The following is a 13,520-nucleotide window of genomic DNA, read 5'->3' on the forward strand; positions in this document are numbered from 1 at the left end:
TATCTGAAAGCTATAAAAGTTAATCCAATGGAAAACTTCAAACTAAAAAACAACAAAAAATTTAAGAACTCAAAAGATGGACTTAATGGATTTAAAAAATTTTTATTGGAGTATAGTTGATTTACAATATTGTGTTACTTTCTGCTGTACGGCAAAGTGAATCAGTGATACATATACATATATCCACTCTTTTTTAGATTCTCTTCCCACATAGGTCATTGCAGAGTATTAAGTAGAGCTCCTTATATACACTAGGTCTTTATTAGTTTTCTATTTTACGTATACTGGATTGGCCAAAAAGCTCCTTTGGTTTTTAAATAAAAATAAGGGACACATTTTTCATTTTCACCAAAAACTTAATTGAACAATGTATTTACCATTTTGTTCCACTACCTTCTGCCATTTTTAAGGCAATTTCATGATTCCGTCTTCCCAAAACTTATCTTTTCCAGCAAACAACTATTCCAGGTGCCTTTTACAGTCTTCCAGGCAATTGAAATTTTTTCCATTAAGGGAATTTTGTAAAGACCAAAATAAACGGGCATCTGAAGGTGCAATGTCTAGTGAATATGTTGTATGAATCAGAACTTCCCAAACAAACTATAACAGTTTTTGCCTGATCATCACATAAACAATGCCATATTGTGTTATCCTGATGGAAGACTCTGAGTTTTCTGTTGACTAATTCCAGACGCTTTTTGTCAAGAGCTGCTTTCAGTTGGTCTAACTGGGAGCAATATTGGTTGGAATTAATCGTTTGGTTTTCTGGAAGGAACTCATAATAGAAGGAGGACTCCTTTCCAATCCCACCATATACACAACATCACCTTCTTTTGATGAAGGTCAGCCTTTGGTGTGGTTGGAGGTGATTAATTTCGCTTGGGCATGATCTCTTCCATTCCACAGTATTGTACAGTATTCATTTTTCATCACCTATCACAATTTGTTTTAAAAAGGGAACGTTTTCCTTATGTTTCAGTAGAGAATCACATGTGGAAATAAGGTCAAGAAGGTTTTTTTAGCTTAACTTAAAGTGAAAGTGCTCAGCCGTGTCTGACTTTTTGCAACCGCATAGACTATACAGTCCATGGAATACTACAGGCCAGAATACTGGAGTGGGTAGCCTTTCCCTTCTCCAGGGGATCTTCCCAACCCAGGGATCAAACCCAGGTCTCCTGCATTGCAGGCAGATTCTTTACTAGCTGAGCCACCAGGGAAGCCCAAGAATACTGGAGTGGGTAGCTTATCCCTTCTCCAGGAATCTTCCCAACCCAGGAATCAAACTGGGGTCTCCTGCATTGTAGGCAGATTCTTTACCAGCTGAGCTACCAGGGAAGCCCCTCACTTAAATTATGTGAAACCCAAACATCAAAGTGATTAACATAACCAAGTTGGTACAAACGATTTTCAGCGCTTGATTTGGATATTCTGAGTATGTTGGCTATCCCCTGTTTGGTATAATGTTGATTGTTCTCAATTATTGTCTCAATTTGATCTTTATCAACTTCAACTGGTCTACCCAACCATGAAGCATCATCCAGCAAGAAATCTCCAGCACAAAATTTTGCAAACCATTTCTGACACACTTGATCAGTCACAGCACCTTCTCCATACACTGCACAAATCTTTTTTTATGCTTCAGTTGTGTTGTTACCTTTCTTGAAATAATAAAGCATAATATGCCCAAAATGTTGCTTTCTTTCTTCCATCTTCAATATCAAAAGGACTACACAAAAATTTACTAATTTGGATTTGTTTTTTAAACGCACACTCATATGACAGATGTCACAATGCAGTCTAACAAATTTGTTTCAAATGAAGTTAAAGACAATTAAGTGCTATTAATACTAGCCTGCTTAGGGAAAAAACCAAACAAATCTTTTGGTCAACCCAATAGTATTGTGTATATGTCAATCCCAGTCTCCCTATTTATCCCTCCCCCTTCCCTGCTGCCCCCCACCCTCAGGTAACCATAAAATTATTTTCTGCATCTATGATTCTATTTCTGTTTTGTAAATAAGTTCATTTGTACCATTTTTTAGAAAAGATTCCACATATAAGCAATATCATATATTTGTCCTCTGCCTGACTTACTTCACTCAGTATGACCCTCTCTAGATCCATCCATGTTGCTGCAAATGACATTATTTTGCTCTTTTTTATGGCCAAGTAATATTTCATTATATGTATGTACCACATCTTCTTTATCCATTCCTCTGTTGATGGACATTTAGATTGCTTCCACGTCCTGGCTATTATTTAAATAGTGCTGCAGTGAAGATTGGGGTTCATGTATCTTTTTGAATTTTGATTTTCTGTGGGTATATGCACAGGATTAGAATTGCTGGATCATATGGGAACTCTAGTTTAATATTTTAAGGAACCTCCATACTGCTCTCCATAGTATCTATTTCTACCAACAGTTCAAGAGGGTTCCCTTTTCTCCACACCCTCTCTAGCATTTATTGTTCCCAGATTTTTTTGATACTGGCTGTTCTGACTGGTTGGAGTGATACCTCACTGTGGTTTTGTTTTGCATTTCTCTAATAAATTAGTGATGTAGAGCATATTTTCATGTGCTTCCTCACCATGTGTGTGTCTTCTTTGAAGAAGTGTCTATTTAGATCTGCCCATTTTTGATTGGGTTGTTTGTTTGTTTTTGTTATTGAATTGCATGAGCTGTTTGTATATTTTGGAGATTAATCCCTTGTCAGTCGCTATGTTTGCAAATAATTTATCCCATTCTGTGGGTTGTCTTTTTGTTTTGTTTATGGTTTTCTTTCCTGTGCAAAAGCTTTTAAGTTTAATTTGGTCCCATTTGTTTATTTTTGTTTTCATTTTCATTACTCTAGGAGGTGGATCAAAAAAGATCTTGCTTCAATTTATGTCAGAGAGTGTTTTGCCTGTTTTCCTCTAAGGATTTTATAGCATCCAGCCTTACATTTAGATTTTAATCCATTTTGAATTTGTTTTTGCATATGGTGTTAGGGAGTGTTTCAATTTCATTCTTTTATATGTAGCTGTCCAGTTTTCCCAGCACCAGTTATTGAAGAGACTTTCTTTTCTTTATTGCATATTCTAGCCTCCTTTGTCATAGATTAGTTGATGATAGGCGGGTGGGTTTATCTCTGGACTTTCTATCCTTTCCCATTGATTAATATGTCTGTTTTTGTACCATACTGTTCTGATACTTTGTAGTATAGTCTGAAGTTAGGGAATCTGATTCCTCCAGCTCCACTTTTCTTTCTCAAGTTTGCTTTAGCTATTTGGAGTCTTTTGTGCTTCCATACAAATTGTGCATTTTTTTTTTGTTCTAATTCTGTGAAAAATGCCATTGGTGATTTGATATGGATTACATTGAGTCTGTAGATTGCTTTGGGTAGTACAGTCATAATATTGATTCTTCCAATCCAAGGACATGGTATATCTCTCCATCTGTTTGTTGCGTCTTTGATTTTTCATCAGTATCTGGGTACAGGCCTTCTGCCTCCTTGCGTGCATTTGTGCACACTCAGTCATGTCTGACTCTTTGCAAACCCGTGGACTGTAGCCTGCTAGGCTCCTCTGTCCTTGGAATTTTCAGGCAAGAATACAGAGTGGATTGTCATTTCCTCCTCCAAGGGATCTTCCTGACCTCGGGATCAAACCTGTGTCTCCTGTGGCTTCTGCATTGGCAGGCAGATTCTTTACCATTGTGCCACCTGGAAAGCCCTAGGATGCCATAATATCTATCTACAAATAGATATCCAGTTTTTGTCATTTGAGCATAGTGCCTTGAATAAAGCATCCAATGGACTAGACATCACTGACAGTCATTTTAATCTCAATGTGTGCTTTTTAAAAAATAGTGAGCATTTATTTAGCTTTTGTACTGACAGGTGGCTATGTTGAGTCCATTACATATCATTTGTATAATTCAATATTCATAGGGCACAAACGCATCACAAGATGTGTTTTGCAGTAAAAGACAAAATTAAGGCATGGTCCTTGCTCAGAAGGCTTACAGTCTGAAAGGCATTAAGATACAGGGGATGTACTATAGGGACAGAAAACTTTATAAAAGATTTTCACATGAAAGATTTCCAAGTTTTTGGCGATAATCAATGGAATGCCTTAATTAAGGTTTTGGAATGGTAATTAAAGAGAAAGTACATATTTGGATACTGATTTGGTTTGTTGGGTATAATGAACAAGTGATTCTCACCTCATGGCAAGAAAATAATTCCCTGGGTATCAGAACACTTTGGGCTGGAACAAAAAGACTATGATTTTTTAAAATAAGAGGGTACTTTCTGCCTTTGATTAAATTTCATTTCATTTATTTGAAAAATTAAGCTAACAGTGAAGGATTGCCTCTGTAGGTAGTTTTAGTCCTAGGTATTTTATTCTTTTATGTGATGGTAGATGGGATTGTTTCCTTAATTTATTTTTCTGATCTTTGTTAGTGTATAGAAATGCAAGAGGTTTCTGTGTATTAATTTTGTGTACTAAAACTTTATTGAATTCATTGATGAGCTCTAATAGTTTTTGGTAGCATCTTTAGAATTTTTCTGTATACAGTATCATGTCATCCGCAAACAGTGACAGTTTTACTTCTTTTCCAGTTTGGGTTCCTTGTATTTCTTTTACTTCTCTGGTTTCCATGACTAGGACTTTCAAAACGATGTTGAATAAAAGTGGCAAGAGTGGACATCCTTATCTTGTTCCTGATCTTAGAGGAAATGCTTTCAGTTTTTCACCATTGAGAATGATTTTAGCTGTGGGTTTGCTGTATATGGTCCTTATTATGTTAAGGTAGGTTCCCTCTCTGCCCACTTTCTGGTTTTCCTGTGGCTCAGATGATAAAGAATCCTCCTGCAATGCAGGAGACCCGTGTTTGATAACTGGATCAGGAAGATGCCCTGGAGAAGGGAATGGCTACCCATTCTAGTATTCTTGCCTGGAGAATCCCAAGGGTAGAGGAGCCTGGCAGGCTGCAGTCCATGGGATTGCAAAGAGTCAGACACAACTGAACAATTAACACTTCACTTTCAGGTTCCCTCTATGCCCACTTTCTGGAGAGTTTTTATCATAGAGACTTAATAGGTTAGACGCCGTTAAAGAGAAGATTGATAAATTGGAAAATAGGTTATTAGACAATATCTAGACAGCACGTGAAAGTTAAAAAGGATGAAAAATTCAGGAAAGAGCATAAGAGAGATATAGAACATAGTGAATAGGTCTAACATACGTTGTTGCTTCAGAAAGATAGATAATTGGCAAAAGTAATGTCTGAGTGATGATAGTTAGTAATTTTTCAATATGGACAGTTTTGCATGTACAGGAGTGGAGGCTGCTCTTTCCTTAATGTCAAAGAGAAGTTCCCAACTTGCATTTCATGCCTGTCTCTGAGCCAGTCACAGTGGCAGTGTGGCTGGGGAGATTAGAATGTGCTGACTGGTTCAGACTTCTGTATCCTACCCTAAAAACTGAATAAGAACAATGAGAGCAGACACTTACATAGTGCCTGCTGTGTCCAGGAGTACTGTTCTTTGTACTTCACGTTTGGTATGTAAACCCTTTTTAACTACATAAACTGTGGCACTGAGAAGTTAAGTCACTTAACTTAGACAAGGTCACAGCTAGTAAATGGCAAAACCAGGATTCAGACTTCATCAGGTAGACCCTAGAATCTGCACTCTTATCTGCTATGTTATACTTTCTCTCCTTCTCATATCCCATAGATAGATGTGGAATTATGGGACCCTACTAGGGTGAGGAAAGGAGAGAATGCATACTAAATGTTATGGACTGGATGTTTGTGTCCCTCTCCTAATTCGGATGTTAAAGCCCTAACCTATAGTATGGCTGTATTTGGAGATGGGGCCTCTAAGCAAGTAATGAAGGTTAAATGAGGTCATGATGATGAGGCCCTGACCCAATAAGAAGAGACACAGAGCACATGTATACTCTCCCTCTCCTCCCCCCTACCTCCATGCGAGCACTAGGAAAGGCCATACGAGGGACATGGTGAGAAGGTGGCTGTGTGCAAGCCAGGAAGAGAGCCCTCACCAGAAACCAAATCAGTGGGAACCTTGATCATGGACTTCCAGCCTCTAGAAATAGGAGAAAATAAATTTCTATGTTTCCAACCACCCAGTCTATGATATTTTGTAATGATAGTCCAGGCAGATGCATACAGTAGGAAAACAATCAGCCTGCATTGACCCTAAATCTCTTAATGAAATGGAGCAATGTCCGGGTCAGCACTGCCTTCCAAGTCTGAGAGAGCGGGGCTTTCATTGTGATTCCGCCAATCAACAGATGCATTACCTTGGGCAAGGCACTTACTCTTCCTCTGGAAAATTAGTAATTCTGGCATGAAAGGAGCCTAGTACTGTGCATTGCACATAATGGGCACTTCGTGAACTTTAATATTCATGATGCATTACTAAATGAAAAAGGTGGAATACAAGAAAATAAGCATATCATTCTTCTTTTTGTAAAAAAAAAAATTACATGAATACTTAGGGAAATACCACAGAAGTTTATGTGAGGTCATGATCATGTCTGCTCTGGCTCTCTGGTTTATGACTGTTTACATGGTGTTTATTTTCTACTTGTTGCCTTGGTACATTTTCTAATTTTTTTCTATAGCAAATATGTGCTAATTTGATAGCAATAAGAGAGTCTGAGGGGCAACTTGGTATATATCTGCTCATATACTTACCTGCACCTCCAGGTGCAGCCGGCCTTGGGCTGCTCAGTTCCTGGCCCTGGATGGGACAGAGTTGCAGGCTCGCTCTGCTTTCTCTGCGGCGCCATCCTGAAGTGAACATGCTCAGGTTTTACTGGCCCAAGTCCCCATAAATCTAGCATAGATTTAAAGGGGAATTTATGGAGTTTTTTGTGATCTAGGGTAAGAGACGCTGGGTGGCCATAAGCCTGGCATGAGGCCTCAGGCATCAGGCTCCATAGCTCCAGGGGCCCTGGCAAGGTTACAGGCCCCCTGATGGGACCTGCAGCACCCTAAGAGGGCTCAGAATTGATCAGCCCATCCTGCAGGGCTTTTGAGACTGGAGAAAAAGCTTCCTACCTCTCCTCTTTCAGAAGGTCTCACTTCCTGCTGATTTCTAGGCCTTGGGTTTGATGAGGTGGGAAAAGAGGGGATGACGAGGCAGCATGGAGGAAGAAGGGCCCCTGGGATGCAGATGCAGCACCGGCTTGGCTTCTGCTGAGCACCCTTAGAGAGCCAGCACTCACCTGGGCCTGAGAATGGAGTCTGGTGCCCCCTGCTGTTTGGGGCCCCTGGTGCCCCTTCTGCTTGGGCCTGCCACTCCCACTACTCACAGGGGAAAGCTGAGGCTTGGAGATGGGGCTGCAGAGCCCAGGGTCAGACTTAAGACCTCGTTGGCCTGAGGCTGCCCTCTGTGGCCACTGGGGTACACTGCCTGGGAGAACAGGCTGCTGTTGCTGGAGACACATCACCTCAGGGAGGCTGTGACTGTGTATCCCCCCTGTCAAGAAAGAGAGACTTTTACTAAAGTACTGGCTACACTGACACCACACCTCTAAGTCTATTATCTCATTTACTCCTCACAGCCACTCTTGGAGCTGAGATTCTTATTCCTGTTTTACAGAAGAAGGAATTGAGGTTCAGAAAAGTAGGGTCAAGCAGCCATAAAGTTAATGATGGAGCTAGGACTTCAACCTAGGTGTGTGTGTGTGACAAAACTTGTTCTGTTTCCGCAAGTCGCAGTGTCTGACATAAAGTAAGCATGGAAGAGAACTTTGGACAATCGTTCTAGCCACCCATTCCTCAATGTTTCATAGCACCTCCTGTGGGTCTAACTGTGTGCTCAGAGTGAGGGGAATAGCACTGGTGGGGCCAGGTGTCAAGAGAACCTGCTTGCTGTGTGACTGGGACCAGCCTCTCCCCAGTCCAAGCCCCTGTTTTCTCTTCTCTGTGTGAAGAAAGTTGGACAAAATCATTTGTCAAGATGCACTGACTTTCAGCAGTTCTGGAGCTCCAAGACCCTTGTCCTGAAGGATTTCACAGACTCTGGGGGAGGCCGGACTTTAACTGCATGTAAAAGCATCAGTGTGGGGGGTGTAGATCAGAGTCTTACAGTCCCCACCTTGTGGTGATGTTGTTGAGATTTAGAGATCAAACTGATGCTGAAGCTGAAGCTCCAATACTTTGGCCACCTGACAGGAAGAACTGACTCATTGGAAGACCCTGATGCTGGAAACGATTGAAGGCGGGAGGAGAAAGGGACAACAGAGGATGAGATGGTTGGATGGCATCACTGACTCAATGGACATGAGTTTGAGTAAGCTCCAAGAGTTGGTGATGGACAGGGAAGCCTGGCATGCTGTAGTCCATGGGGTCTCAAAGATTTGGACACAACTGAGCGATTGAACTGAACTGAACTGGGAGATCAAACATGTCAAGTATTTGGCAGATGCTGGGTTAGGTGCACCCTAACTGGCAGCTATTTGCAGGGACTGACCTGTGCAGAGGTGGGGGAGCTTGGGGAGAGCGAGAAAGACCAAAGAACATTCCAGAAGGAGATGCATTTCTGCTGAGCTTTGGGGGCCCAGAGGGACTTGGAAGGCATCAGGCACCCTGAGTGGAGGGCAGGGGAAAATGCAGCGTGGCAGCAAAATGCTGTGGGAGTGGGAAGTAATGCCCAGATAAGGGGTGAGCCTAGGCTGTGGGGATCCCCAAACCAGGCTGAAGGCACCTTCATTTATCAGATGCCACCAAGGGCTGGTCCTGCAATCAGAGAAGACAGTGGTTTTCATGTCATCAGCTCCCTCCCATAAAATGCTCCTGTTTTCCAGACGTAGAAAGGTCTAATTGTAAAGCCCATCTCTAACTGCTGTACTAGATTGGGGTCAGTATGTTACAGTCCAAGAACCAGTGAACTCTTCTTCTCAATAAAGTTTTATTGGCACACAGCCCAGTCTTCTGTTTATATGTTGTCTGTGGCTGCTTTTCACAGTAAAACAGAGTCGAGTAGGTTGTGGCAGAGAATGTATGGCCCATAAAGCTTAAAATGTGTACTGTCTTGCCTATTACAGAGAAAGTTTGCTATCTGAGCCCTGCACTTGCTGTGTGAGCTTGGGCAAATTGTTTGCCCCCTCCGAATCTCCCTGGCCAACTTCTGAGGGTTGTAGCAAAGCTTATAGGTGATGACTGTGAAATTTTTTATGGACTGTAAATTGCAGTACCCTATCACTAGCCGGGCACCTGATGAGCACTAAAAGTCTGCTTGTCCATTAACAAGGAGCAGTCATCATGTAGGCCTTCCTAGACCCAGCCACTGGCTGTTCCTGGGACAAGGAGGTGGCATCTGGGCCTGAGATGCTGAATGCATCATTGTCCCTCTCATGCAGACTTGGCAGTTTTCAGTGTAAATTAAAATTCCTGTGGGGAGTCACCTTATATATGGTACCACTTTATAGCCAAGTCATTACGGTAATTTACAAAATGCTGTGGTGTGTAACTAGAGCCACTTTCTGTGGATTTGCTGGCTGTGACCTCATTCAGGCTGCCCAGTCCTGCATTTGGTGACACCTCAGCTTTAGGGGTTTGTCCTTCTGAGCCTGGTCTCAGGGTCATCCATACCTGACCTTCCCGGGGTCATACTTCTCATACTGGACCCTGCCTCCAGCCCTGTCCTGAACTCAAGGATAAATGGAAGAAGTAGTTATTATTATCATCACTATTACTTTTCAAGTGCTTACTGTGAGTTAGGCACCATGGCAAGTGCATTGTGTTCGTAATCTCACTTAATTGTCCCCACAATCTTGTGAGGTAGGTGTTAGCACCATTTTACAGACGAGAAAACTGAGACTTGCAGAGGAAACCAAACCAAACTCTTAACCTAGCCTGGGGTGTGCCAGTCCAGGTTCTGCTATGGATTTTCTGTGTGACTAAAGCAGGTCCTGACCTTCTCCGAGCCTCAGTTTCTTCATCTATTAGTAAAATAGATGGTCACTCAGTCCCAGGCCTGACATTCTAGATTTTCTCATCAATTTGCAAAAATAAAGAGAATCCTCTCACCCCCCAAGCCTCCAAAGAAGCTTCATTTATGTGGGAAGAGCCAAGTCCGAGGTCTGTTGTTGGCTCCCTGTGGTACAGAGGGAGGCATAGCTTCTGGGTGCCAGTCCCTTTTCAGGGTACCCACAGCCACCTCAGGGCAGTGGGGGCTGATGTGTCCCTCTCATTTCCTTGCCTTCCCAGAGAAGGACACCACCCCTGCTTCCTGGAGACAGACAGTGAGCCAGGGTGGGCCCTGTGGTGCCCTTGGGGACAGAGAGGAATGCCAGCAGCAGGAAGGTGGTGGGAGGGCCCAGGATTGCAGAGTGACAGTAGCCACGTCTTTCCAGTGGTGGCAGCATCTCTGGGACACAGCCTCTGCTTTCCTTTCTAGGTTGTGAGAATGCAGGTGGCCCAGAGCAGGGTCTGGCACGGGTGTGGGGAGACCTGGGTTTGGACTTAGCAATCGCCATGTGACCTCGGGCAGCCACTTGCCAGCTCTGGTGCTTGTGTGTCCCTCTGTGGGGTGGGGAGGCCAGTGCTTTCATCACGGTGCTGTGAGGGTCACATAAGAGCAGGGCTTGAATGGACTTGGAGCCCCGAGCAGTGCCAAACTGTGACCAAGGGGCTCCTTCCTCTCTCCCTGCCTTTATTTAGTGTAGGAAAGCTTCTTACTGTGTCCAGTGGAGAAGGAGCCAGTAGTCCTCAATTGTTGTTCTAGTAATGACTGTTTCTTCCCCCGAGAGGTGATGGGTTTATATCTCAACTGAGCCCCTTACTCCCTGTGTGACCTTGGGTAACCCACTAAACTTCTCTGAGTCTTTGTCTGAGATGGAGTGGTCTTACCACCTGGCAGAGTTGTTGCAAAGATTGGAGTTTAGGAGTCATTGTAACGGCTGTACTTTGACTTCCCCAGAGGCTCTGCAACATGATCTTACTGGAGTCAAATAGGGGGCATGCTTGCTTCGGAGTCCACGGTTATTGATCAGTTGACTGAGAGGCAACAGCACAGGACTTGAGCTTTGAAGTCTGAGGGATCTGGGTTTGTGTTGTGACCCTGCCTCTTACAGACCCCGGCGCCTCGGGGAAGGCACCTAATCTCCAAATCTCAACTTTTCTCATCTGGAAAATGGTGGTAATGAGTCCACTTCACAGGGGCGAACGCTTCAAAGAATCGAATGTTCCTGGTAATCAAGTGGGAAGGCTTGATGAATAGGACCTGATGCATGCTGGGCTGCTGGGCACCTTCTGGGGCCCTGCCTTCTGTCTCTCCACATATCTTCCTGTGGGAAGGAGGAGCAGATAACCCGGAGCGGGTAGGTTACCCAACGGGCCTGTTGGGGAAAGAACCTCAGAACCACATCCTTGACTCAAAGGCTCTGGAAGAAAGACCCTGGCAGAACAGCCCCACGTGATGATGAAGCTGTCTTTGTGCCAAATGCTATTAATGGTCATAAAATTATCCACAGCTTTCTGAGGCTCAGTCCCAGGGTTTGCCTCAATGGGACAATAAAATCACAAGCAGAAATGATGTGGGAAAGGCAGAGACCGCCAAGCAGAGACAGAGTTAAATGAGTGGCAGCCTGCTCTCATTAACTCAGGCCGTTCACATTTGTTACCAGGGATTTCTTTTTAATTAAAAAATGGCCAATTTATTAAAAAATAAGCTTATGAGGGGCTGGCCAAGGAGCAGCCAAAGCCGGCGGGAGTGAGGTTTCCTCACAGTAGGATGCTGGCCAGTGCTCGGCCTGAGAAAGTGACCAGAGGGCCACTTCTGAGGACATGCTTGTCTGGAGACGCGTCAGCTGCCCTGGGACCTTGAGAGCATTGTGTTCTCACCTGCAAACTGTAAAGAGCTTGGCAGGTGAATGCCTGTGTCTGCTGGAGCTTTGGGCACGTGGCGAGTTAGCACTGAGGGTCTGGCCTTCTGTGAAAGGGCTGCCTTGGTGGCGGACAGGGTAGAATTAGGCTTGGGGGAGCTGGATCCTTGAGAATGAGGTTGGACTTTTGTCATTCTGAGAGGCTACTTTTTATTACATAGGGATTAAAACGTGGGGTTTGGGTCTGATGGGCATGAGCCAGAAGTTCAGCCCAGACTGTTACTAGCTGAGTGATCAAGTGAGCAGTTTAGCCTTCCGAGCCTCTGCTTTCTCCTCTGTACAATGGGTATAACCCTGATCTCTCCCTGCAAGGGTGGTAGAAGGCCCCAATGAGGCAGTGGAGTGAGGACCTGCACATACTGCTCAGCAAAGGGCACTTCTCCTGTCCTTGTCCTTAAACTTCCGGCTAATTGTGCACTGATATCAGCTCTTTTCTTGCTCAGTGTTGATAGTCCCTAGACAGTCCTTGGGCCTGCTGTTGTTTAGTCACTAAGTCATGTCTGACTCTTTGTGCCGCCATGGATTGTAGCCCTCCAGTCTCCTCTGTCCATGGCATTTCCCAGTCAAGAGTACTAGAGTGGGTTGCCATTTCCTTCTCCAGGGGATCTTTCCAACTTAGGAATCGAACCCACATCTCCTGCATTGCAGGAGGATTCTTTACCCCTGAGCCACTGGGAAAGCCCCCTGGGCCTGTTAGTAATGTTTTATCACCTCCGTCACACACTCTGTACTTTTCAGAGTGCTGTTTGATGTTAAGAGCGCTTTCCACTTCTGGTATCCCACTTACTGGGCGCCCACGCTTGCCTAGGGGCTCTGCACCTCAGCTCACACACCTGACATCATCTCTGGAGAACTTGCATGGCTGTCCCCGTTTTGTACAGGGGACTCAGCCTTGGGGAGGGACTTGTCTGAGTCACAGGCTTGGGTGGGGGCAGGAGGGGCTCACATGGGGCTCACCAGGCCCTGAAGCCCATACCCTTTCCTCCTTCGCATAACCCTGCCAAATGACTGGGTGGAAAGTTCAGGACGACAGGCTTCGGATTAACCCTCATCACACTGTAAATGAGGAAACCGAGATGCAGGGGGCAGTGAATATGTAGCAACCACGCCTAACGTTTGCTTGTACTTTATATAGTTTTTAAGGGCTTTCTGTAGATTTCAAGGGGCTTCCCAGATGGCAGAAAGGTAAAGAATCCACCTGCCAATGCAGGAGCCACAGAAGATGCGGGTTCAGTCCCTGGATCAGGAAGATCCCCTGGAATAGGCAATGGCAACCTACTCCAGTAATCTTGCCTGGGGAATCCCATGGACAGAATAGCCTGGCGGGCTACAGTCCATGGGACTGTAAACAGCTGGACACGACTGAGCACACACATAGATTTCAAGACTAATTGAGGCGCATCTCCCTCAGTTTGTCTCCTTAAAAATCCAGGAGTTGGGCACAGCAGGGCCTGTGATAGCCTGTCAAAGAACCATGGAGATAGAGAGGTGTGAGTAACTGTGTACTGTGCCTCTGTGGAGTAACGCTATTTGGAGAACAACGTGCGTTGAGCTTTGGTGATAACAAGAACACATGCTGCTTAGTGAGCACCTCCTCTTTGACCTACAAGTGT

At 44.3% G+C, this 13,520-nt stretch overlaps 1 protein-coding gene across 1 annotated transcript in view; it reads left to right on the forward strand.

Annotated features, from left to right (window-relative positions):
• GLIS1 (GLIS family zinc finger 1) overlaps nt 1-13,520 on the forward strand; it is a 259,538-nt gene that overhangs the window by 146,044 nt on the left and 99,974 nt on the right. The window lies entirely within an intron of this gene.

Source organism: Bos indicus x Bos taurus, chromosome 3 (genome assembly GCF_003369695.1).
Source record: "Bos indicus x Bos taurus breed Angus x Brahman F1 hybrid chromosome 3, Bos_hybrid_MaternalHap_v2.0, whole genome shotgun sequence".
In the NCBI taxonomy this organism is placed as follows: Eukaryota; Metazoa; Chordata; class Mammalia; order Artiodactyla; family Bovidae; genus Bos; species Bos indicus x Bos taurus.